Source organism: Dendrobates tinctorius, unplaced genomic scaffold, assembly GCF_039654945.1.
Source record: "Dendrobates tinctorius isolate UK_male_01 unplaced genomic scaffold, ASM3965494v1 ptg000047l, whole genome shotgun sequence".
Classification (NCBI taxonomy): Eukaryota; Metazoa; Chordata; class Amphibia; order Anura; family Dendrobatidae; genus Dendrobates; species Dendrobates tinctorius.
The window spans coordinates 11291975-11316777 of record NW_027361715.1 but is presented as its reverse complement, the minus strand read 5'-3'; the positions used below and the strand labels follow the sequence as shown (position 1 = coordinate 11316777).

At 43.9% G+C, this 24803-nt stretch overlaps 4 non-coding genes across 4 annotated transcripts; all 4 read left to right on the top strand.

Annotated features, from left to right (window-relative positions):
- The first annotated feature begins 16766 nt into the window (after positions 1–16766).
- Positions 16767–16848, top strand: TRNAS-UGA (transfer RNA serine (anticodon UGA)). The gene has a single exon. It is a non-coding gene; the product is annotated as a tRNA-Ser (tRNA).
- Positions 16849–18463: 1615 nt separating this feature from the next.
- Positions 18464–18545, top strand: TRNAS-UGA (transfer RNA serine (anticodon UGA)). Its single transcript has one exon. It is a non-coding gene; the product is annotated as a tRNA-Ser (tRNA).
- A 1585-nt stretch (positions 18546–20130) lies between these two features.
- On the top strand, positions 20131–20212 carry TRNAS-UGA (transfer RNA serine (anticodon UGA)). Its single transcript has one exon. It is a non-coding gene; the product is annotated as a tRNA-Ser (tRNA).
- Positions 20213–23466: 3254 nt separating this feature from the next.
- On the top strand, positions 23467–23548 carry TRNAS-UGA (transfer RNA serine (anticodon UGA)). The gene has a single exon. It is a non-coding gene; the product is annotated as a tRNA-Ser (tRNA).
- The last annotated feature ends 1255 nt before the right edge of the window (positions 23549–24803 follow it).

The following is a 24803-nucleotide window of genomic DNA, read 5'->3' as shown; positions in this document are numbered from 1 at the left end:
TTGATAATTATGTCTTCATGCGACTGCAAATTTTTTAATGCCAATAGTTCCGTTCTTGATAAATTATTTTTGGAAGAAAAAGGCGTTATATTAGAAAAAAGACTCCGAATGTCCCTCTCTATATTGTCTTGGAATTTGTCCATGGAATCCGTACATGTTTGTACCGGATAAAAGGTGGGATTTTTAACTTTGAAACCAGATACAAAATTTTGTTCATTTAATGAACTTTCTGGAGAACTAAAAACCAAAAGACAAAGAAGAGAGTTTTGTTCCAAAAATTTTTTTTTACTAAATTCATTATTAATAGCTAGAAACGATGGAATATCCAATTTCTCTTAAGTAAAAAAATGCTTTTTTACTGTAAGGTCACTGACAAATTTATTAATGTCCTTTAGAGTGGAAAAAGCATTCAAATCTGAGTTAGTAGGAACAAAATTGAGACCTTATGAAAGAAGTTGAATTTCTTCTTTGGATAAAAATTTTAAAGATAAATTAATAACATCTAGTGAGACATTTTCTTGAAACTCCGGAGTCGACTTATGAAAAAATTTGGGGTATTTCCGATGCTTTCTTCCACCCCTCCTTGTGAATTTTTTGAAAAATTAATGTTTCTTCACGGTTTGCGATAATATGAGGATTGTGATTTATTGGTTTTCATTTGAAAAGAAGTACCTTCCCTGTGTCCTTGGTTGTTTCAAAAGATGTATCTGAGGATTCAGGTTCCGAAGAAGAAAACGTAACTTGATGACCATATTGATTGTGGGTATGTTTTTGCAAAATAGATTTGGGGGGAGTTGGTTGCCTTTCCTACCTGCTCCATTCATAGACTTGATCATTAGTATAATAAAAAATGTCTCTTTCAAATTTTCTATTTTTCATAGAGATGATAGTGTCCTCTAGTGATTGGATTTTCAATTTCAGATCTTTTTGAAAAAAATTCAAATTTATCTATAGTCATTTTGGACTTTAGAGACAATAAGTTTTTGTCCAATTCAGTCTGTATATTAGTAAGCTCACCAGTTTCATGTTTTACAATCAATAGCATGAGCTTAGTAGAGCAATTGGACAAAATGGTGTTCCATTCCACCACAAACTCAGGATTATATACTGTTGTTGGTATTTTTTTCAATCTCAGTCCTCTAGGGATCATATTTTGTGCTAGATAATTTTATAGCATTGTCTGATCCCACCAAACCTGTTTCATTGAGAGAAAGTCTTTCCACTTCATGAATAGTTTGTAGCAGGTCTGGTGGGGTATCTGGACTTTTACCAGCAGTTTGCACATTCTCTTCTCGACAAATCAATAATATTTTCCATATCAGAGAGGGGAAGTTAAAAAAAAACAAAAGTCCAAGATACAAAAACACAGGCACTTTTTCAATTAATGCATGAATTAATATTGTGCGTGACCATGAAAAAAAAGCAACACATGTTAGGGGGAGCACGAAAAAGGCAGAAACAGATGCAATGAACAAAGTTATTTCAGCTCACCCCTTCCACAGAAAAAGCCTTTAATTTATGTATGTATTTATCATACCCACTAACCAATCAATGCCCACAGATGCCAACTCGTGATCACACTTAGAATTTATTAGCCGATTATTATTGGAACACATTGCGTTCCAGACACCGGAAATATGCGTTCCAATAACATTATTCCTGGGCATGCTCTGTAGGAAAATGATGTCACATGACCGGAAAGGTCCTAAAGCAAAGAATAACACACCAGGCAAATAATCAGCTAATAAATTCTAAGTGTGATCATGAGTTGGCATCTGTGGGTATTGATTGGTCAGTGGGTATGATAAATACATTCCCATTTCCCTCTGTTAAGCACGCCCCCGGAAGAATAATATATCGAAATGCACATTGGGGTGGGTGACAGGTCTCCTGCGGTTCCCCTACTAAGGTAATGAATTATGTTTAAGCACTTTATAATGATCATCTAAGCTGGTAATGTTTACATGCACTCAGGCACTTTGTCTTTGATTTTTTATGGTGACTTCGTGGCGCCTTATTCATGATATATATTTTGAGCTGGTAATGTTTACATGCACTTGGGCACTTTGCATTGGAGTTATTTGCACATTACTTGCGTTATATTCAGAGTTATTTTGCATATTATTTTGAATTATATAAATAAAAAAATTTGTGCGTGGCATTGCCTAGTCCTATGATTGCTTATATGTTTAAGAACATTGTTAGGGACCAATTTTGATCTGTTTGACTAGAGGCATCATCAATAATGTATATTTTATAACACTGTAATAATTTTTGAGATATTAATAAAATATATATTTTAAACCATACATTCCTTTGCCTGTCTATTTTCTAGTGGGAGGCTTGCTCTTATGCTCTGTACTGGAATTTTTTTGGTTAAATGTCTATGGACTAAAATGTCCACACTGCCTGGCACAGCTTTCAGCCAGGTCGACCGCCTTCGCTCCTCCACGCATGCTGATTGTGCACTACCTGATCGCCTATTACCTAAGACTGAGGGCCATAGCTGCCCTCGCAGACCAGTGTCCCCGACTAGGTCCGACACACTCACCACTGCTGCGTCTCTTCACCACCCTGTACGCGAGGGTACATCAGTAGCCTGCGCCTTGGGATCTCGCACTACGCACTCAGTGCCAGAGTGTTTCACCTGTTCTCCTCCATGTACCAGGACTGAAAGTCTTCACCGGGAAAACTCAAGGAGCACCACTGCAGAGACTGTGCTGTAACTTCATCCGGGACCGTTTCAACGCCAACTCGCGACACCTCCGTCGCCATCGAGGACTCTTCCAACCTCCCTCCATCTAGGAGCTATGAACTGATAAGTTTACACCTTTTATTTGTTGACTCTTCTCTGTGCAAAGTGTTTATTGCACATTGTCTGTGTACTGTGTACCGTTTTACCATTGTTAACCCCGCGCTCCCTGCGAAGAGCATAAACTGCTACTTTTATTCTTGCATAAAACACCTGTTAACTCTTGGTTTGCATCCTGATCATCACTGCATCCAGCGTTCTGGCTAGCCTACTTCACAGGCATAACATCTAACACATACCATGCCTGATTTAGGGGCTCTGACAGAACATACTTCCTTCTGTCTCTATCTTTTAAACTCTTCCATTACTAGGGATGCACTCTTAACAATTTTACGTTTTGCATTTTCTTATTACTTTAGAAAGCACATTCCTGTCATTACATGTATTGATTGGATCAAAAGTTGATAAAATATTTGATCTCTCACTTATTCCTTCACCCCCCCCTTTTTGCCTGCACAGGGCACAATTGGTCGGGAGTCTGATCTTGTTTTCAGAGACAAAGAGAAGGTTGGCATCACATTTGAAAAATCATTGATGATATTTTGCAAACTTATAATCAGTTGGGAACTAATAAAAAGCTCCTCACTGAACTGATAAATTATAACATCACAAGCTATTGCCTTGTCCTTAAAAGCTTTGATCTCAGCCCCAGACTGAGTCAGCTGTGCATCCATGTCAACACAATGATTTTTCATTTCCAGCAGTTGTGCGTCAAGCCTAAAAATCTGCTTATCTCTATCCACATTATACTGATCATTCTCTGCCAGTTGTGTCTGTAAGGCGTAAGCTCTCTGCCCCTTACTGACACAACACTGACAGTGGAAATTTGGGGAATCTGTTTTAGGGCTCATTCCCACTTGCGAGGAAATCAGACGAATGCAATCCGATAAAAAAAAAACAGGTTGAATTCAGACCAATGTTATTCTATGATTGTGTCTTCTTCATCTGTGTTTTTTTACCAGCTCAGATCGGATCACGACCGGACTGGAAAAAAATTGCTGCATGCTGCAATTGTAATCGGAATTCGGATCGCATCCCGCAATAGAAGTCAATGGGTGCGAAAAAAAATCACACAGCACTTGGAACATGCGAGTGCTGTCTGATTTTTACACAATGATCGCATTTGAAAAGCCAGCAATTCATATGCGGCTACAGTAAAATCACACTGACAGATTACAATAGAATAGATAGAATAGATATATACACATACACATAGAATGCAAATATATGTATATGTCAGTGACACACACACACACATTTATATATATATGTACTAGCTGAAGAGCCCGGCGTTGCCTGGGCATAGTAACCAACTGTGGTTAGTTATAACAAATTATAATGATTATATTGCACATAAAAACCTTGCATCTAATCCTATCCTGTGTGATACTGACTGCTGAGTCGTGTATCTAATACTATTCTGTGTGATACTGTGTGCTGAGCTGTGTATCTAATCCTATCCTGTGTGATACTGTCTGCTGAGCCATGCATCTATTCCTATCCTGTGTGATACTGACTGCTTGTTAGGGTCGGCGGAACGCACCGGATATAAATAATAGGAGGTGCGTTCACCGTGCGGTAGGTGACAAGACCGCTGCTGAGTAATGGCGGATGCACCGAAAGGTGAGGTACTGCGCTCGGGTTAACGTCACCCGAACGCTAAGTACGGCTCTGTTCACACACAGAGTCGCTAAAACAACAGAGTTGTATGAGGACGCAGGCCCTGTTTACTTCACAGGATACCCAGCGAATGACGCTGCAACCGCAGACGCCAAGAACGCTGCAACCGCAGCGCGGCAATAACTATCGCTGCTGAGCGACGGCGCCGGAACGACCGAGCACCGTCGGACGCTAGTGTGTCATGCAGGAGGCACAGTGGCGTGTAGCTGGCCACAACCTGGAGTTGACTACCCAACAATCTGTCACCATTCGTAATAACCGAGGGAAGGGGTTTCAAATGAGTCAGTCACCAGTCCATGCATCCATCACCATACACACACAGCATAATTTGCTACACTAGCGCATGGCCAAGCCGCCATGCGGGCTTTTTATAGCCATGCGCTTCCGGGACCTTCCAGTACTATAGGAAGGACCAATCAGATCCGACATAGGACCTGCACATGTGACCCCTGCTCTCCACTGAGAGGACAAGTTGTGGGCATGCCTAGTAGCACGGCATGAGGACTTAGCCTCGGGAGCAGTTCCCTGCAAAGCAGGTTGCGTCACCATTGCTGCACCAGAGGTGGCAGCAACATCCAGGCTCACAGAACGAGTCAGAGGGAGATGCCTGGCCAGCCGAGATTGCTGAGCAGGAGTCCGAGCGGTCGGAGAGGAATGGGAGACCACAGGATGTCTGGCTCTGGATTCCCGCTGTGCAGTGCCAGGAATCTGATGCCTAACACTACGCCCCCTCCCCTCCAAGCTCAAAAGTCACGATCAGGAGCGGTGCGTGAATGTTTTCCATCGGCTCCCAGGTCCGAGCCTCGGGACCATGAACCTTCCAGTCCACCAAATAACATTTTTTGCCATGGACAAACTTGCGCCCCACGATGGCATTAGCCTCAAACTCGTCAGACGATAAGTCTGATGACCCGGCAGATGGCTCGGAAAACCGGGCCATGTGAACTGGTTTGAGGAGGGACACATGGAACACGTCCGAGATGGCCAAATGTGGGGGAAGAGCCAGACGGTAGACCACCGAGCTAAGTCGCTCAAGGACCTTGAATGGGCCAATGTATCATGGCGCGAACTTGGGCGACTCAACCCGCAGTTTAATGTTTCGGGTAGAGAGCCATACCATGTCGCCAGGGGAGAAGCTTGGAGCAGGACGCCGGTGTGCGTCAGCGGAGATCCTCATTCTCTCCTTGGAAGCTCGGATAGCATCCTGTTTGCGATGCCAAATGTCACGTGCCTCCACCGCCCAGTCTGCCACCCTGGAGTCGGTGGAAGACACGGGCATGGGCACAGGAACGCGCGGTTGCTGACCGTAATTTAGGAGGAATGGGGTTTGACCGGTAGAGTCGGCCACAGCATTGTTCAACGCGAACTCTGCCCACGGCAGCAAGGATGCCCAGTCGTCCTGCCTGGCTGAGGCAAAATGTCGAAGATATGTTATCAAGGTCTGGTTGGCTCTCTCTACCAACCCATTCGTCTCGGGATGATAGGCCGAGGAGAGATTCAGCTCAATGCTGAGTAGAGAACAGAGCTCTCTCCAAAACCGGGACGCAAACTGAGGACCTCGGTCACTGACAATCTTGTCCGGCATGCCGTGCAGGCGGAAAACGTGCTTGATGAACAAGACTGCCAGGCCCCGCGCTGATGGTAACCGGGAGAGAGGTACCAGGTGCACCATCTTAGAGAAATGGTCGGTGACAACCCAAATGACCGTGCTGCCGCTGGACTTGGGTAGCCCCACCACAAAGTCCATACCGACCATCTCCCAGGGCCTGTCTGCTATCGGCAGAGGGAAAAGAAGCCCAGCGGGCCGCTGCCGAGAGGACCTATTCTGGGCGCAAGAGACGCATGCCTCAATATAGTCCTTGACGTCACGGGCCATATGTGGCCACCAGTACGTCCTCGCCAAAAGGTCGGAGGTCCGTTTTGTCCCAAAATGTCCACCCACTCTGGACGAGTGAGCCCAAGAGAGGACCTCCGGTCGCAGACGGGCAGGGACAAATGTCTTGCCCGGAGGCACAGACTCAAGGGCAACCGGAGCCACAGTCCTCAGGCTTTCGGATGGGACGATCAGCCGAGGCTCCTCCTCCTCTTCCTCCGATGACACCACGGAGCGGGAGAGAGCATCGGCTCGGACGTTCTTCTCCCTGGAGAGAAAGTGGAGGGTGAAATGGAACCGGGAAAAGAACAAGGACCATCTAGCCTGGCGAGAGTTTAGCCGCTGGGCTGTTTGTAAATACACCAAGTTTTTGTGGTCGGTGAACACCTGGAAAGGGTGACGAGCCCCATCCAGGAGGTGTCTCCACTCCGAGAAGGCCAACTTCATCGCTAGCAACTCCCTGTCCCCGATGGCATAATTCCTCTCCGCCGGTGTGAAGGTCTTGGAGAAAAAGAAGCATGGATGCTTCCGACCTTGCGTGTCCTTCTGGAACAGGACTGCTCCAGCACTGACGGAAGAGGCATCCACTTCCAGAATGAAGGGCTTGTCTACATCGGGGCGATGTAGAATGGGAGCGCTAGCGAAATGGGACTTAATGGTGGAGAAGGCCTTGGAGACTGGTTCCGACCACAACTTGGGATTTGCACCCTTCTTGGTGAGGGCTACCAAGGGTGCTACCAAAGTCGAGAAGTGAGGGATGAATTGGCGATAATAATTTATGAACCCCATAAAGCGCTGCACCGCTTTGAGAGAATGAGGTTCCTGCCAATCCATCACCGCCTGTAGCTTGGCAGGATCCATGGCCAATCCCTGGGCCGAGATGATATAGCCCAGGAAAGGCAAGGACTCCTGCTCAAACACACACTTCTCCAACTTGGCATAGAGGGAGTTCGCCCGCAGGCGATCGAAAACTTTGCAAACTTCTCTCCGGTGGGAGTCAATATCTGGAGAGTAGATGAGGATATCATCCAGATAGACTACAACCGAGGTGGTAAGCATATCCCGGAAGATATCGTTCACAAAGTCCTGGAAGACGGCCGGGGCATTACAGAGCCCGAAGGGCATCACCAGGTATTCATAGTGCCCGTCCCTGGTGTTAAATGCCGTCTTCCATTCATCCCCATCACGGATGCGAATCAGGTTGTAAGCCCCCCGCAGATCAAGTTTGGAAAATACCCTCGCTCCTCGTAGCCTATCAAACAGTTCTGATATCAGGGGCAGTGGATATTTATTCTTAACGGTGATGGCGTTAAGACCCCTGTAATCAATGCAAGGACGTAGTTCCCCACTCTTCTTCTGGACGAAGAAGAATCCCGCCCCCGCTGGTGACACTGACTTCCTAATGAATCCTCTTGCCAAATTCTCCCTGATGTACTGAGACATGACCTCAGTCTCCGGGAGAGATAGGGGATAGACTCGACCCCGGGGAGGCTCAGCACCAGGCAAGAGGTCAATAGGACAGTCATAGGGGCGATGCGGTGAAAGGGTCTCCGCCGCCTTTTTGGAGAACACGTCTGCATACTGCCGATAGTGTTTGGGGAGCGAGGAGAGATCAGCGGGAACCTCGGTGGAGGCAACCTGAACGCACTCCCTCAGTCATCTACCCTCACATGACTTACTCCACCCAATAATCCTCCCTGAGGACAGCTCTATATGGGGGGAGTGATACCACAGCCAGGGAACCCCTAGAAGTACCTGGTCAATACCCTCGGGCATGACGAGGAGGGATATCGTCTCCTGATGAGACGGAGCCACAGAGAGTACCAAGGGGACGGTCTGGTGAGTTATCTGCGAGGGTAGAGTGGTGCCGTTTACCACTCTGACGGTGACTGGTGTAGACATCATAACCAGAGGTATAGCGTGCCATTGGGCGAAGGCTGACGACATAAAATTGCCCTCCGCCCCGGAATCCACGCAAACCTCCACCGCCAGAGTGGAAGAATTAAACCCAAGAGTCCCCTTAAAGGACAGCTTGGAGGAAAACGTCGCTGGCTTTAGTGCGCCGCCTCCTACGGCCACTAGGCGCAAGCGTTCTCCCTGCTGCTGTGGGCACCGGTTGGCGAGGTGACTGGCCTGCCTAAAAATATGACAGCTCACAGGAGCTCGAGCGGACCGGAGTCTAGATCCCTCACGGGAAGCCCCCTGACGCTCGGACGCCCGATCGGGGGATTCCAGAGGTCTAGAAAAACAAGGTGCCAACCTAAACCTCTGCCTACACTGGTCCCGTTCCAACCTTCGCTCGATGAAGCGAAGATCGATTCGGGTGGAGACAGAGATAAGCTCCTCCAGTGTAGCGGGAATCTCCCTGGTGGCCAGAGCGTCCCTCACATGGCCAGCCAAACCTCTCCAGAACGCCGGAATGAGGACCTTATCTGGCCACTCTAATTCTGAGGCCAGCATCCGGAACTGGATGGCGAAGTGACTGACCATGGACGAGCCCTGTGACAGTGCCAGCAGCCGGAGCGCGGTGTCATGGGTGACTCGTGGTCCCAGGAAGACCTGTTTCAGAGTGTCTAAGAACCGCGAAGCACCCTGCACCACATGATCACCACGCTCCCACAGCGGTGTGGCCCACTCCAAAGCCCTGCCCGACAGAAGGGAAATAATAAATCCCACTTTAGCCCGCTCGGAGGGGAATCGGGCGGCCAGCAGCTCCAGCTGTATAGCACACTGGCTTACGAAACCCCTACAAGCTGCACTATCACCCGAGAACTTTTCGGGCAGCGGGAGGTGGGACAAAGTCGGGGCAGGGATGGCAGTGGTCACACGGGAAACAGCCTCTGTGGCTGCCTGAACAGCGACTGCAGTAACATCCACAGCTGAGGCTGAACGCTCGAGAGCCGCCAACCTGCCCTGCAGCTGCCGGATGTGCTGCAGCAGTCGCTGTTCATCCGCCATTACTAGCCAGACCCTGGTGCTAGTGTAATGTTAGGGTCGGCGGAACGCACCAGATATAAATAATAGGAGGTGCGTTCGCCGCCCGGGGTCCACCGTGCGGTAGGTGACAAGACCGCTGCTGAGTAATGGCGGATGCACCGAAAGGTGAGGTACTGTGCTCGGGTTAACGTCACCCGAACGCTAAGTACGGCTCTGTTCACACACAGAGTCGCTAAAACAACAGAGTTGTATGAGGACGCTGGCCCTGTTTACTTCACAGGATACCCAGCGAATGACACTGCAACCGCAGACGCCAAGAACGCTGCAACCGCAGCGCGGCAATAACTATCGCTGCTGAGCGACGGCGCCGGAACGACCGAGCACCGTCGGACGCTAGTGTGTCGTGCAGGAGGCACAGTGGCGTGTAGCTGGCCACAACCTGGAGCTGACTACCCAACAATCTGTCACCATTCGTAATAACCGAGGGAAGGGGTTTCAAATGAGTCAGTCACCAGTCCATGCATCCATCACCATACACACACAGCATAATATGCTACACTAGCGCATGGCCGAGCCGCCATGCGGGCTTTTTATAGCCATGCGCTTCCGGGACCTTCCAGTACTATAGGAAGGACCAATCAGATCCGACATAGGACCTGCACATGTGACCCCTGCTCTCCACTGAGAGGACAAGTTGTGGGCATGCCTAGTAGCACGGCATGAGGACTTAGCCTCGGGAGCAGTTCCCTGCAAAGCAGGTTGCGTCACCATTGCTGCACCAGAGGTGCCAGCAACATCCAGGCTCACAGAACGAGTCAGAGGGAGATGCCTGGCCAGCTGAGATTGCTGAGCAGGAGTCTGAGCGGTCGGAGAGGAATGGGAGACCGCAGGATGTCTGGCTTTGGATTCCCGCTGTGCAGTGCCAGGAATCTGACGCCTAACACTGCTGAGCCGTGTATCTATTCCAATCTTGTGTGATACTGTGTGCTGAGCTGCATATCTAATCCTATTCTGTGTGATGCTGAGCTGTGTATCTAATCCTATCCTGTGTGATACTGCTTGCTGAGCTGTCTATCTAATCCTATCCTGTGTGATACTGGGCTCCCTCTGCAGTCTGTGTCAGAGGGTGGTCTGTGTTGGCACGGTAATAAATTGTGTTGTTTTCAGCTTTACAGAAGGACAATAACACCATAGAAATGATAAGAATAATAGGCCTCAGTTACCACAACTGTCTACAAAGAAAACTGTTGCTGATAGCAACCAATTACAGCTCATTTTTCATCTTTTAAACAGTTCTGGGACAGCGTGGCGAGTTTGAGTGGCGACTTTTGTGTTTTGACTTTTATGTGGCGATGTTGGTGTATGTGTGGTGAAATGTGTGCTGAGGGTGGTATATGTGTTGAAGCACGTGGTAGTGTGTGGCGCATTTTGTGTGTGTGTTCATATCCCCGTGTGTGGTGAGTATCTCACGTCATGGCCCCACCTTGGCAACTGTACAGTATATACTGTTTGGCACCATTTCGCTCTCATTCTTTAAGTCCCCCTTGTTCACATCTGGCAGCTGTCAATTTGCCTCCAACACTTTTCCTTTCACTTTTTCCCCATTATGTAGATAGGGGCAAAATTGTTCGGTGAATTGGAACATGCAGGGTTAAAATTTTGCCTCACAACATATCCTATGATGCTCTCGGGGTCCAGACGTGTGACTGTGCCAAATTTTGTGGCTGTAGCTGCAACGGTGCCGATGCCAATCCCGGACATACATACTGTACATACATACACACCCACATTGAGCTTTATATATTAGATTTATATTAGATGGACAGATAGATAGACAGACACACAGACAGACAGACAGACAGACAGACAGACAGACAGACAGATAGATAGATAGATAGATAGATAGATAGATAGATAAAAAAGCCGGAAATTCAGCAGCCGCGGTAGTGTAAAATCACAGCAGGAGCCGACAGGATAGAAGAGATGGATTACATACAGTAAATACAAATGGAATAAGTAGATAAGTGGAGTGACAGATGGAATAAGTAGATATATAGATGTCAGTGACAAATACAATTAGTACAATGTGTTTGGAAATTACCGGACATGAATTTAATTAATGAACGATTATTTTTCAGAAAAAAAGGCGTGGGTTCCTGCAAATCTTCATAATTAGCAGAGGGAAAGCCAGTGGCTGGGGGCAGATGTTTATAGCCTGGGAAGGGGGTAATACCCATGGAGCTTCCCAGGCTATTAATATCAGCTCACAGCTGTATACTTAACCTTTACTGGCTATTAAAATGGGAGACCCTAAAAAGAATGACATAGGGTCCCCCTATATTTAATAACTAGCAAACGCTAATATTTATAGCCTAGGAAGGGGCCATGGATACTGGCCCCCCTGGCTAAAAACATCACCTCTCAGCCACCCCAGAAAAGGTGTATCTCTAACATGAGCCAATTCTGGCACTTAGCCTCACTCTTCCCACTTGCCCTTTAGCTAGGGCAAGTGGGATAACAGCTTGGGGGTTGATGTCACCTTTGTCTGGTGACATCAAGCCCTGAGGTTAGAAATGGAGAGGCATCAATAAGACTCCCCCACTCCATAGTCACATTGTAAAAAAACGCAGACACTCAGAAAAAAGTCCTTTAATTGAAAGAAAAACACAGACTCCTTTAATAATCTGAATTAAATTTGAACAAAATCAATTATCCCAGGAATTAAATCAAAGTAAACATAAATTCCCTTAAAAACAGTTTTTAATAATCATGTAAAAAAACACCTTCCCAGTGAAAAACAGCCCAATACCCAAAATATGAAAAAATACAGACCAGAAAAAATCTAGACATACCCTACAATAGGCCTGTCAGACTACCCTGCTGTAGAGGTTGGCACCCTAAAATAAATGATTTTTTGGCTCCCCCACTCAATGAAGACTGTCCCTCACTCCCCTACCTCACTCAGACAGTGCAGGTAGGAAAACAAAAATCCGATAGAACAGAGATGAGGGAAGCAAAAAACTGGTCGTAAAAATTGAAAAAAATCCCCAATGAGTCATCCGATACCACTGCTCCAAAACATTTCCAAAGCAGAAATAGGCAAAAGAAATGACTGAATATTCAGCCCTTGTAATGAAATGACCTCTATGGTATGCCTATATCATTAGATAACGATTACTGGTGGGAACTTAAAGATTTCTTTGTGCTTAACAATGTGAACCGCATCTGCCAAGATATAGCTATGCCCTATTGTTAATACCTTATATTATAGAACCATATGTTCCCCTCCACACTAAATCACACATTTAAATATATATTTAAATTATACCGGACTTATGATCAAATACAAACCGATAAAGCAAAGCCTATCAAAAATATATACAGTGGGGAAAAAAAGTATTTAGTCAGTCAGCAATAGTGCAAGTTCCACCACTTAAAAAGATGAGAGGCGTCTGTAATTTACATCATAGGTAGACCTCAACTATGGGAGACAAACTGAGAAAAAAAAATCCAGAAAATCACATTGTCTGTTTTTTTTTCATTTTATTTGCATATTATGGTGGAAAATAAGTATTTGGTCATGGTCAGAAACAAGCAATCAAGATTTCTGGCTCTCACAGACCTTTAACTTCTTCTTTAAGAGTCTCCTCTTTCCTCCACTCATTACCTGTAGTAATGGCACCTGTTTAAACTTGTTATCAGTATAAAAAGACACCTGTGCACACCCTCAAACAGTCTGACTCCAAACTCCACTATGGTGAAGACCAAAGAGCTGTCAAAGGACACCAGAAACAAAATTGTAGCCCTGTACCAGGCTGGGAAGACTGAATCTGCAATAGCCAACCAGCTTGGAGTGAAGAAATCAACTGTGGGAGCAATAATTAGAAAATGGAAGACATACAAGACCACTGATAATCTCCCTCGATCTGGTGCTCCACGCAAAATCCCACCCCGTGGGGTCAGAATGATCACAAGAACGGTGAGCAAAATTCCCAGAACCACGCGGGGGGACCTAGTGAATGAACTGCAGAGAGCTGGGACCAATGTAACAAGGCCTACCATAAGTAACACACTACGCCACCATGGACTCAGATCCTGCAGTGCCAGACGTGTCCCACTGCTTAAGCCTGTACATGTCCGGGCCCATCTGAAGTTTGCTAGAGAGCATTTGGATGATCCAGAGGAGTTTTGGGAGAATGTCCTATGGTCTGATGAAACCAAACTGGAACTGTTTGGTAGAAACACAACTTGTCGTGTTTGGAGGAAAAAGAATACTGAGTTGCATCCATCAAACACCATACCTACTGTAAAGCATGGTGGTGGAAACATCATGCTTTGGGGCTGTTTCTCTGCAAAGGGGCCAGGACGACTGATCCGGGTACATGAAAGAATGAATGGGGCCATGTATCGTGAGATTTTGAGTGCAAACCTCCTTCCATCAGCAAGGGCATTGAAGATGAAACGTGGCTGGGTCTTTCAACATGACAATGATCCAAAGCACACCGCCAGGGCAACGAAGGAGTGGCTTTGTAAGAAGCATTTCAAGGTCCTGGAGTGGCCTAGCCAGTCTCCAGATCTCAACCCTATAGAAAACCTTTGGAGGGAGTTGAAAGTCCATGTTGCCAAGCGAAAAGCCAAAAACATCACTGCTCTAGAGGAGATCTGCATGGAGGAATGGGCCAACATACCAACAACAGTGTGTGGCAACCTTGTGAAGACTTACAGAAAACGTTTGACCTCTGTAATTGCCAACAAAGGATATATCACAAAGTATTGAGATGAAATTTTGTTTCTGACCAAATACTTATTTTCCACCATAATATGCAAATAAAATGAAAAAAAAACAGACAATGTGATTTTCTGGATTTTTTTTTCTCAGTTTGTCTCCCATAGTTGAGGTCTACCTATGATGTAAATTACAGACGCCTCTCATCTTTTTATGTGGTGGAACTTGCACTATTGCTGACTGACGAAATACTTTTTTTCCCCACTGTAAATAAGAAAAAATATATACAATAATACCACCCTATCATAAGATGCATGTACAAACATGCAGTAAAATGCAGCTACACGATTGGTCCCTAAAAAACAGGGGTCAGACAATAACCAGGAAAAAAATATATATATCAGAGAATCAAGATCATATTAAATAAAACACGTATATGAAAGGCATTCACTTAGCACTTTGGGAGAGAGACACTGCAGTCTAAAGATCAATTCTGCCTCTCCTCTCTCGATGATCTTATCTAAATCTCCCCCTCTTATTTTTGGCCTAATTAATTCAATCATGCTGAAAGTGATGTCTCCCAGGCAGCCGCCATGTACATCACTCATATGACGAGCAACTGGCGTAACTCCTTTATTCTTTATGTCGCCCAGATGCTTGCCCACCTTCACTCTCAGCTCTCAGTCTTGACAACATAGTCTACAGGGCAGGTAAATGTAGCCTTAGGCTAGTTTCACAATAGCGTTTTTGAGCGCAGCGACGGCCTGTGCACAGCCGCCACTAAGCCCCGCCCCCTGTCGCGCCTCCGCCGGTAGCTCCACCTACCGGCGCATGACGCTGCATGCGCCCTACGTCCCCTATGTTTATCACTGGGGGCGCAGGCCGTGCGCCGTATGCGTTTGGCGGCGCATGCGCCTTTTTGACGGTGCGCCGGCGCAACCAAACTGCAGCAGGTTGCGTTTGGTGCAGGTCGGCGCACCGTCAAAAGGACACATGCACCGCCAAACGCATACTGAGCACGGCCTGCGCCCCCAGTGATAAAGATAGGGGACGCAGGGCGCATGCAGCTTCATGCACCGGTAGGCGGAGCTACCGGCGGAGGCTCGGCAGGGGGCGGGGCTTAGCGGCGGCCGTGCGCAGGCCGTCGCTGCGCTCAAAAATGCTAGTGTGAAACTAGCCTTATACACCAACCCCATGGACCTGCAATTAACAAAGTCTTTAATATAATAAAATTTGATATTTGCCGCACTACAGAAGATTTTGCATTGGGACATCACACCGCATCTAGAACAATTACTACCGCATCTGAAAAAGCCATAGTGCTTCCAAGAGATATTTCTCTCGATCTTGTCCAGTGGCCACAGACTGCTGTCGTGGCTGATGGACTGGGACATGTAGTTTAATTTGCACCAACCTTAAATTTGTTCTCGGAGGAAGCCTTTTACCACACAATGAAAAACCTTTATCAGCTACTGGATGAATAGCTTTCTAACAGTATAAATTTTGCAATTTTTTTGGTTATTTTAGTTAATCGCTTGATGTTTTTGGAAACTTGAGGCAGATAAAAGATGCTCTGAAGCCTGATGATATGAACGTCCAGTCTTTCTTACTTGGATATGATTATGTTCAGTCTTCACAGCACAGCATTTTCAGATTATTTTTAAGGATGTTTTTGGAGCGGACCTACTCCAAATCCACATTATGAAGAAGGAAAACCATTGAACTGGGCATGGCTCCCATTGATGATGACTTTAAATCATTTTTTACATTTTGCTGAAACCTGGAATTTTCTTTTCATTTTCTGAGAAATCTTCCAGAAGGATAATCACTGAGCTTGAACATGGTGCAATTAGCAAAGGTGTGTGAAGCTCATAGCAACTTAGTATCTGAGTAATCGTGGCCGAGTGGTTAAGGTAATGGACTTGAAAACCCATTTCCCCGCACAGGTTCAAATCATGCTGACTACATTTATGTTTCAATAACATATTGACTGTTTACCTGGATTTTTCAATTTGCATTTTAGCTAGTCTATTCCCCATGACATTGGTCTGTGATCACTGCAGCCGGTTTCTAGGACCAGACTGACTTTATCTTTGAATGTTGTTTAGATAATCCGTTCTGCAGCGACATTACATGTGTGAAATGCCGCTAACTAAAAGAAGCTCCGTGGGTGCCATCAGGTAAGAGATATTTCTCTCGATTTTGTCCAGTGGCCACAGACCGCTGTCGTGGCTGATGGACTGGGACATGCACTTTGATTTGCACCAACCTTAAATTTTCTCGGATGAAGCCTTTTACCACACAATGAAAAACCCTTATCAATTATTGGATAAACAGCTTTCTAACAGTATAAATTTTCCTTTTTTTTGGTTATTTTAGTTAAATCACTTGACGTTTTTGGAAACTTGAGGCAGATAAACGATGCTCAAAAGCCTGATTATATGAACATCAAGTCTTTCTTACTTGGAACTGATTATGTTCAGGCATCTCAGCATTATCATATTATTTTTAAGGATGTATTTGGAGCCGACGAACTCCAAATCCACATTATGAAGAGGTAAAAGCATTGAACTGTGCATGGTTCCCATTGATGATGACTTTAAATCAGTTTTTACATTTTACTGAGACCTGGAATTTTCTTTTCATTTTCTGAGAGGTCTTCCAGAAGGATAATCACTGAGCTTGAACATGGTGCAATTAGCAAAGGTTTGTGAAGCTCATAAAAGATTGCTACCTGTGTAGTCGTGGCCGAGTGGTTAAGGAGATGGACTTGAAATCCATTGGGGTTTCCCTGCGCAGGTTCAAATCCTGCCGACTATGTCTATGATTCAGTAACATTTTGACCGTTTACCTGGGTCGTTCAATTTGCATATTTGCTAGTCTATTGCCCATGACAGTGGTCTCTGATCACTGGAGGGGGTTTCTAGGACCAGACTGACTTTATCTTTGAATGTTCTTTAGATAATCCGTTCTGCAGCGACATTACATTTGCGACATGCCGCTAACTAAAGGAACCAACATGGATGCCATCAGGTAAGCGGTATTTCTCTCGATCTTGTCCGGTGGCCACAGACCGCTGTCGTGGCTGATGGACTGGGACATGCACTTTGATTTGCACCAACCTTACATTTTCTCTTGGATGAAGTCTTTTACCACACAATGAAAAACCCTTATCAACTACTGGATAAACAGCTTTCTAACAGTATAAACTTTGCAATTTTTTTTGGTTATTTTTAGTAAATCACTTGACGTTTTTGGAAACTTGAGGTAGATAAACGATGCTCAAAAGCCTGATTATATGAACATCAAGTCTTTCTTACTTGGAACTGATTATGTTCAGGCATCTCAGCATTATCATATTATTTTGAAGGATGTATTTGGAGCCGACCAACTCCAAATCCACATTATGAAGAGGTAAAAGAATTGAACTGTGCATGGTTCCCATTGATGATGACTTTAATTTAGTTTTTACATTTTACTGAGACCTGGAATTTTCATTTCATTTTCTGAGATGTCTTTCATAAGGATAATCACTGAGCTTGAACATGTTGCAATTAGCAAAGGTGTGTGAAGCACATAACAGCTTAATATCCGAGTAATCGTAACCGAGTGGTTAAGGTAATGAACTAAAACAGTGCAGGATCAATTCCTGCTCACTATGTTTATGTTTCAGTAACATTTTGACCGTTCACCTGGGTCATTCAATTTGCATATTTGCCAGTCTATTCCCCATGACAGTTGGTCTCTGATCACTGGAGCGGGTTTCTAGGACCAGACTGACTTTATCTTTGAATGTTATTTAGATAATCCGTTCTGCAGCGACATTACATTTGCGACATGCCGCTAACTAAAGGAACCAACATGGGTGCCATCAGGTAAGCGGTATTTCTCTCGATCTTGTCCGGTGGCCACAGACCGCTGTCGTGGCTGATGGACTGAGACATGCACTTTGATTTGCACCAACCTTAAATTTTCTCTCGGATGAAGCCGTTTACCACACAATGAAAAACCCTTATCAACTACTGGATAAACAGCTTTCTAACAGTATAAATTTTGCAATTTTTTGGGTTATTTTAGTAAATCACTTGAAATTTTTGGAAACTTGAGGCAGATAAACGATGCTCAAAAGCCTGATTATATGAACATCAAGTCTTTCTTACTTGGAACTGATTATGTTCAGGCATCTCAGCATTATCATAATATTTTTAAGGATGTATTTGGAGCCGACCAACTCCAAATCCACATTTTGAAGAGGGAAAAGCATTGAACTGGGCATGGCTCTCATTGATGATGACTTTAAATCAGTTTTTACATTTTACTGAGACCTGGAATTTTCTTTTCATTTTCTGAGATGTCTTCCAGAAGGATAATCACTGAGCTTGAACATGGTGCACTTAGCAAAGGTTTGTGAAGCTCATAAAAGCTCGCAATCTGTGTAGTCGTGGCCGAGTGGTTAAGGCGGTGGACTTGAAATCCATTGGGGTTTCCCCGCGCAGGTTCAAATCCTGCCGACTACGTCTATGATTCAGTAACATTTTGACCGTTTAACTGGGTTGTTCAGTTTGCATATTTGCTTGTCTATTCCCCATGACAGTGGTCTCTGATCACTGGAGGGGGTTTCTAGGACCAGACTGACTTTATCTTTGAATGTTCTTTAGATAATCCGTTCTGCAGCGACATTACATTTGCGACATGCTGCTAACTAAAAGAAGCACCGTGGGTGCCATCATGTCGGAGGTATTTCTCGATCTTATCCAGTGGTCACAGACCGCTGTCGTGGCTGATGGACTGAGACATGCGCTTTGATTTGCTCCAACCTTAAATTATCTCTCAGATGAAGCCTTTTACCACACAATTTAAAACCCTTATCGACTACTGGATGAACAGCTTTCTAACAATATAAATTTTGCAATTTTTTTTCATTATTTTAGTTAATGGCTTGACGTTTTTTGAAATTTGAGGCGGTTAAAAGATGCTCAAAAGCCTGATTATATGAACATCAAGTCTTCTTACTTGGAAATGATTATGTTCAGGCTTCTCAGCATTATCAAGGATGTTTTTGGAGCCGACCAACTCCAAATCCACATTATGAAGAGATAAAAGCATTACCTCTGTGCATGGTTCCCATTGATGATGACTTTAATTTAGTTTTTACATTTTACTGAGACCTGGAATTTTCATTTCATTTTCTGAGATGTCTTTCATAAGGATAATCACTGAGCTTGAACATGGTGCAATTAGCAAAGGTGTGTGAAGCTCAAAACAGCTTAATACCCGAGTAATCGTGGCCAAGTGGTTAAGGTGATGGACTATAACAGCGCAGGAACAATTCCTGCTGTCTATGTTTGAGTAACATTTTGACCGTTTACCTGGGTCGTTCAATTTGCATATTTGCTAGTCTATTCCCCATGACAGTGGACTGAGGGGGTTTCTAGGACCAGAATGACTTTATCTTTGAATGTTCTTTAGATAATCCGTTCTGCAGCGACATTACATTTGCGACATGCTGCTAACTAAAGGAACCAACATGGGTGCGATCAGGTAAGCGGTATTTCTCTCGATCTTGTCCAGTGGCCACAGACCGCTGTCGTGGCTGATGGACTGGGACATGCACTTTGATTTGCACCAACCTTACATTTTCTCTCGGATGAAGCCTTTTACCACACAATGAAAAACCCTTATCAACTACTGGATAAACAGCTTTCTAACAGTATAAATTTTGCAAAATTTTTTGGTTATTTTAGTTAATCACTTGACGTTTTTGCAAACTTCAGGCAGATAAACAATGCTTAAAAGCCTGATTATATGAACATCAAGTCTTTCTTACTTGGAACTGATTATGTTCAGGCATCTCAGCATTATCATATTATTTTTAAGGATGTATTTGGAGCCGACCAACTCCAAATCCACATTTTGAAGAGGGAAAAGCATTGAACTGGGCATGGCTCTCATTCATGATGACGTTAAATCAGTTTTTACATTTTACTGAGAACTGGAATTTTCTTTTCATTTTCTGAGATGTCTTCCAGAAGGATAATCACTGAGCTTGAACATGGTGCAATTAGCAAAGGTTTGTGAAGCTCAGAAAAGCTTGCTATCTGTGTAGTCGTGGCCAAGTGGTTAAGGCGATGGATTTGAAATCCATTGGGGTTTCCTCGCGCAGCGTCAAATCCTGCCGACTACGTCTATGATTTAGTAACATTTTGACCGTTTAACTGGGTTGTTCAATTTGCATATTTGCTAGTCTATTCCCCATGACAGTGGTCTCTGATCACTGGAGCGGGTTTATAGGACCAGACTGACTTTATCTTTGAATGTTCTTTAGATAATCCGTTCTGTAGCGACTTTACATTTGCGACATGCTGCTAACTAAAAGAGGCACCATGGGTGCCAACATGTCGGAGGCGTTTCTCTCAATCTTGTCCAGTGGTCACAGACCGCTGTCATGGCTGATGGACTGTGACATGCGCTTTGATTTGCTCCAACCTTAAATTATCTCTCGGATGAAGCCTTTTACCACACAATTTAAAACCCTTATCGACTACTGGATGAACAGCTTTCTAACAGGATATATTTTGCAATTTTTTTGGTTATTTTAGTTAATGGCTTGACGTTTTTTGAAATTTGAGGCGGTTAAAAGATGCTCAAAAGCCTGATTATATGAACATCAAGTCTTCTTACTTGGAAATGATTATGTTCAGGCTTCTCAGCATTTTCAAGGATGTTTTTGGAGCCGACCAACTCCAAATCCACATTATGAAGAGGTAAAAGCATTGAACTGCGCATGGTTCCCAGTGATGATGACTTTAATTTAGTTTTTACATTTTACTGAGACCTGGAATTTTCATTTCATTTTCTGAGATGTCTTTCATAAGGATAATCACTGAGCTTGAACATGGTGCAATTAGCAAAGGTGTGTGAAGCTCAAAACAGCTTAGTATCCGAGTAATCGTGGCCAAGTGGTTAAGGTGATGGACTATAACAGCGCAGGAACAATTCCTGCTGTCTATGTTTCAGTAACATTTTGACTGTTTACCTGGGTCGTTCAATTTGCATATTTGCTAGTCTATTCCCCATGACAGTGGACTGAGGGGGTTTCTAAGACCAGACTGTCTTTATCTTTGAATGTTCTTTAGATAATCCGTTCTGCAGCGACATTACATTTGCGACATGCCGCTAACTAAAGGAACCAACATGGGTGCGATCAGGTAAGCGGTATTTCTCTCGATCTTGTCCAGTGGCCACTGACCGCTGTCGTGGCTGATGGACTGGGACATGCACTTTGATTTGCACCAACCTTACATTTTCTTTCGGATGAAGCCTTTTACCACACAATGAAAAACCCTTATCAACTACTGGATAAACAGCTTTCTAACAGTATAAATTTTGCAAATTTTTTTGGTTATTTTAGTTAATCACTTGACGTTTTTGGAAACTTGAGGCAGATAAACGATGCTTAAAAGCCTGATTATATGAACATCAAGTCTTTCTTACTTGGAACTGATTATGTTCAGGCATCTCAGCATTTTCATATTATTTTTAAGGATGTATTTGGAGCCGACCAACTCCAAATCTACATTTTGAAGAGGGAAAAGCATTGAACTGGGCATGGCTCTCATTGATGATGACGTTAAATCAGTTTTTACATTTTACTGAGACCTGGAATTTTCTTTTCATTTTCTGAGATGTCTTCCAGAAGGATAATCACTGAGCTTGAACATGGTGCAATTAGCAAAGGTTTGTGAAGCTCAGAAAAGCTTGCTATCTGTGAAGTCGTGGCCGAGTGGTTAAGGCGATGGATTTGAAATCCATTGGGGTTTCCTCGCGCAGCGTCAAATCCTGCCGACTACGTCTATGATTCAGTAACATTTTGACCGTTTATCTGGTTTGTTCAATTTGCATATTTGCTAGTCTATTCCCCATGACAGTGGTCTCTGATCACTGGAGCGGGTTTCTAGGACCAGACTGACTTTATCTTTGAATGTTCTTTAGATAATCCGTTCTGCAGCGACATTACATTTGCGACATGCTGCTAACTAAAAGAAGCACCATGGGTGCCATCATGTCGGAGGCGTTTCTCTGGATCTTGTCCAGTGGTCACAGACCGCTGTCGTGGCTGATGGACTGAGACATGCGCTTTGATTTGCTCCAACCTTAAATTATCTCTCAGATGAAGCCTTTTACCACACAATTTAAAACCCTTATCGATTACTGGATGAACAGCTTTCTAACAGTATAAATTTTGCAATTTTTTTAGGTTATTTTAGTTAATGGCTTGACATTTTTTGAAATTTGAGGCGGTTAAAAGATGCTCAAAAGCCTGATTATATGAACATCAAGTCTTTTTACTTGGAAATGATTATGTTCAGGCTTCTCAGCATTTTCAAGGATGTTTTTGGAGCCGACCAACTCCAAATCCACATTATGAAGAGGTAAAAGCATTGAACTGCGCATGGTTCCCATTGATGATGACTTTAATTTAGTTTTTACATTTTACTGAGACCTGGAATTTTCATTTCATTTTCTGAGATGTCTTCCTTAAGGATAATCACTGAGCTTGAACATGGTGCAATTAGCAAAGGTGTGTGAAACTCATAACAGCTTAATATCATAGTAATCGTGGTCAAGGTGATGTACTATAACAGCGCAGGAACAATTGCTGCTGTCTATGTTTCAGTAACATTTTGACCGTTTACCTGGGTCGTTGAATTTGCATATTTGCTAGCCTATTCCCCATGACAGTGGTCTCTGATCACTGGAGGGGATTCTAGGACCAGACTGACTTTATCTTTGAATGTTCTTTAGATAATCCGTTCTGCAGCTACATTACATTTGCGACATGCCGCTAACTAAAGGAACCAACATGGGTGCCATCAGGTAAGCGGTATTTCTCTCGATCTTGTCCGGTGGCCACAGACCGCTGTCTTGGCTGATGAACTGGGACATGCACTTTGATTTGCACCAACCTTACATTTTCTCTTGGATGAAGCCTTTTACCACACAATGAAAAACCCTTATCAACTACTGGATAAACAGCTTTCTAACAGTATAAATTTTGCAAATTTTTTTGGTTATTTTAGTAAATCACTTGACGTTTTTGGAAACTTGAGGTAGATAAATGATGCTCAAAAGCCTGATTATATGAACATCAAGTCTTTCTTACTTGGAACTGATTATGTTCAGGCATCTCAGCATTATCATATTATTTTTAAGGATGTATTTGGAGCCGACCAACTCCAAATCCACATTTTGAAGAGGGAAAAGCATTGAACTGGGCATGGCTCTCATTGATGATGACTTTAAATCAGTTTTTACATTTTACTGAGACCTGGAATTTTCTTTTCATTTTCTGAGATATCTTCCAGAAGGATAATCACTGAGCTTGAACATGGTGCAATTAGCAAAGGTTTGTGAAGCTCATTAAAGCTTGCTATCTGTGTAGTCGTGGCAGAGTGGTTAAGGCGATGGACTTGAAATCCGTTTGGGTTTCCCCGCGCAGGTTCAAAGCCTGCCGACTACATCTATGATTCAGTAACATATTGACCGTTTAACTGCATTGTTCAATTTGCATATTTGCTAGTCTATTCCCCATGACAGTGGTCTCTTATCATTGGAGCGGGTTTCTAGGACCAGAATGACTTTTTCTTTGAATGTTCTTTAGATAATTCATTCTGCAGCGACATTACATTTGCGACATGCTGCTAACTAAAAGAAGCACCATGGGTGCCATCATGTCGGAGGCGTTTCTCTCAATCTTGTCCAGTGGTCACAGACCGCTATCGTGGCTGATGGACTGAGACATGCGCTTTGATTTGCTCCAACCTTAAATTATCTCTCGGATGAAGCCTTTTACCACACAATTTAAAACCCTTATCGACTACTGGATGAACAGCTTTCTAACAGTATAAATTTTGCAATTTTTTTTGGTTATTTTAGTTAATGGCTTGACGTTTTTTGAAATTTGATGTGGTTAAAAGATGCTCAAAAGCCTGATCATATGAACATCAAGTCTTCTTACTTGGAAATGATTATGTTCAGGCTTCTCAGCATTTTCAAGGATGTTTTTGGAGCCGACCAACTCCAAATCCACATTATGAAGAGGTAAAACCATTGAACTGCGCATGGTTCCCAGTGATGATGACTTTAATTTAGTTTTTACTGAGACCTGGAATTTTCAATTCATTTTCTGAGATGTCTTCCATAAGGATAATCACTGAGCTTGAACATGGTGCAATTAGCAAAGGTGTGTGAAGCTCATAACAGCTTAATATCCGAGTAATCATGGCCAAGTGGTTAAGGTGATGGACTATAACAGCGCAGGAACAATTCCTGCTGTTTATGTTTCAGTAACATTTTGACCGTTTACCTGGGTCGTTCAATTTGCATATTTGCTAGTCTATTCCCCATGACAGTGGTCTCTGATCACTGGAGGGGGTTTCTAGTACCAGACTGACTTTATCTTTGAATGTTCTTTACATAATCCGTTCTGCAGCGACATTACATTTGCGACATGCCGCTAACTAAAGGAACCAACATGGGTGCCATCAGGTAAGCGGTATTTCTCTCGATCTTGTCCGGTGGCTACAGACCGATGTCGTGGCTGATGGACTGGGACATGCTCTTTGTTTTGCACCAACCATACATTTTCTCTTGGATGAAGCCTTTTACCACACAATGAAAAACCCTTATCAACTACTGGATAAACAGCTTTCTAACAGTATAAATTTTGCAAATTTTTTTGGTTATTTTAGTAAATCACTTGACGTTTTTGGAAA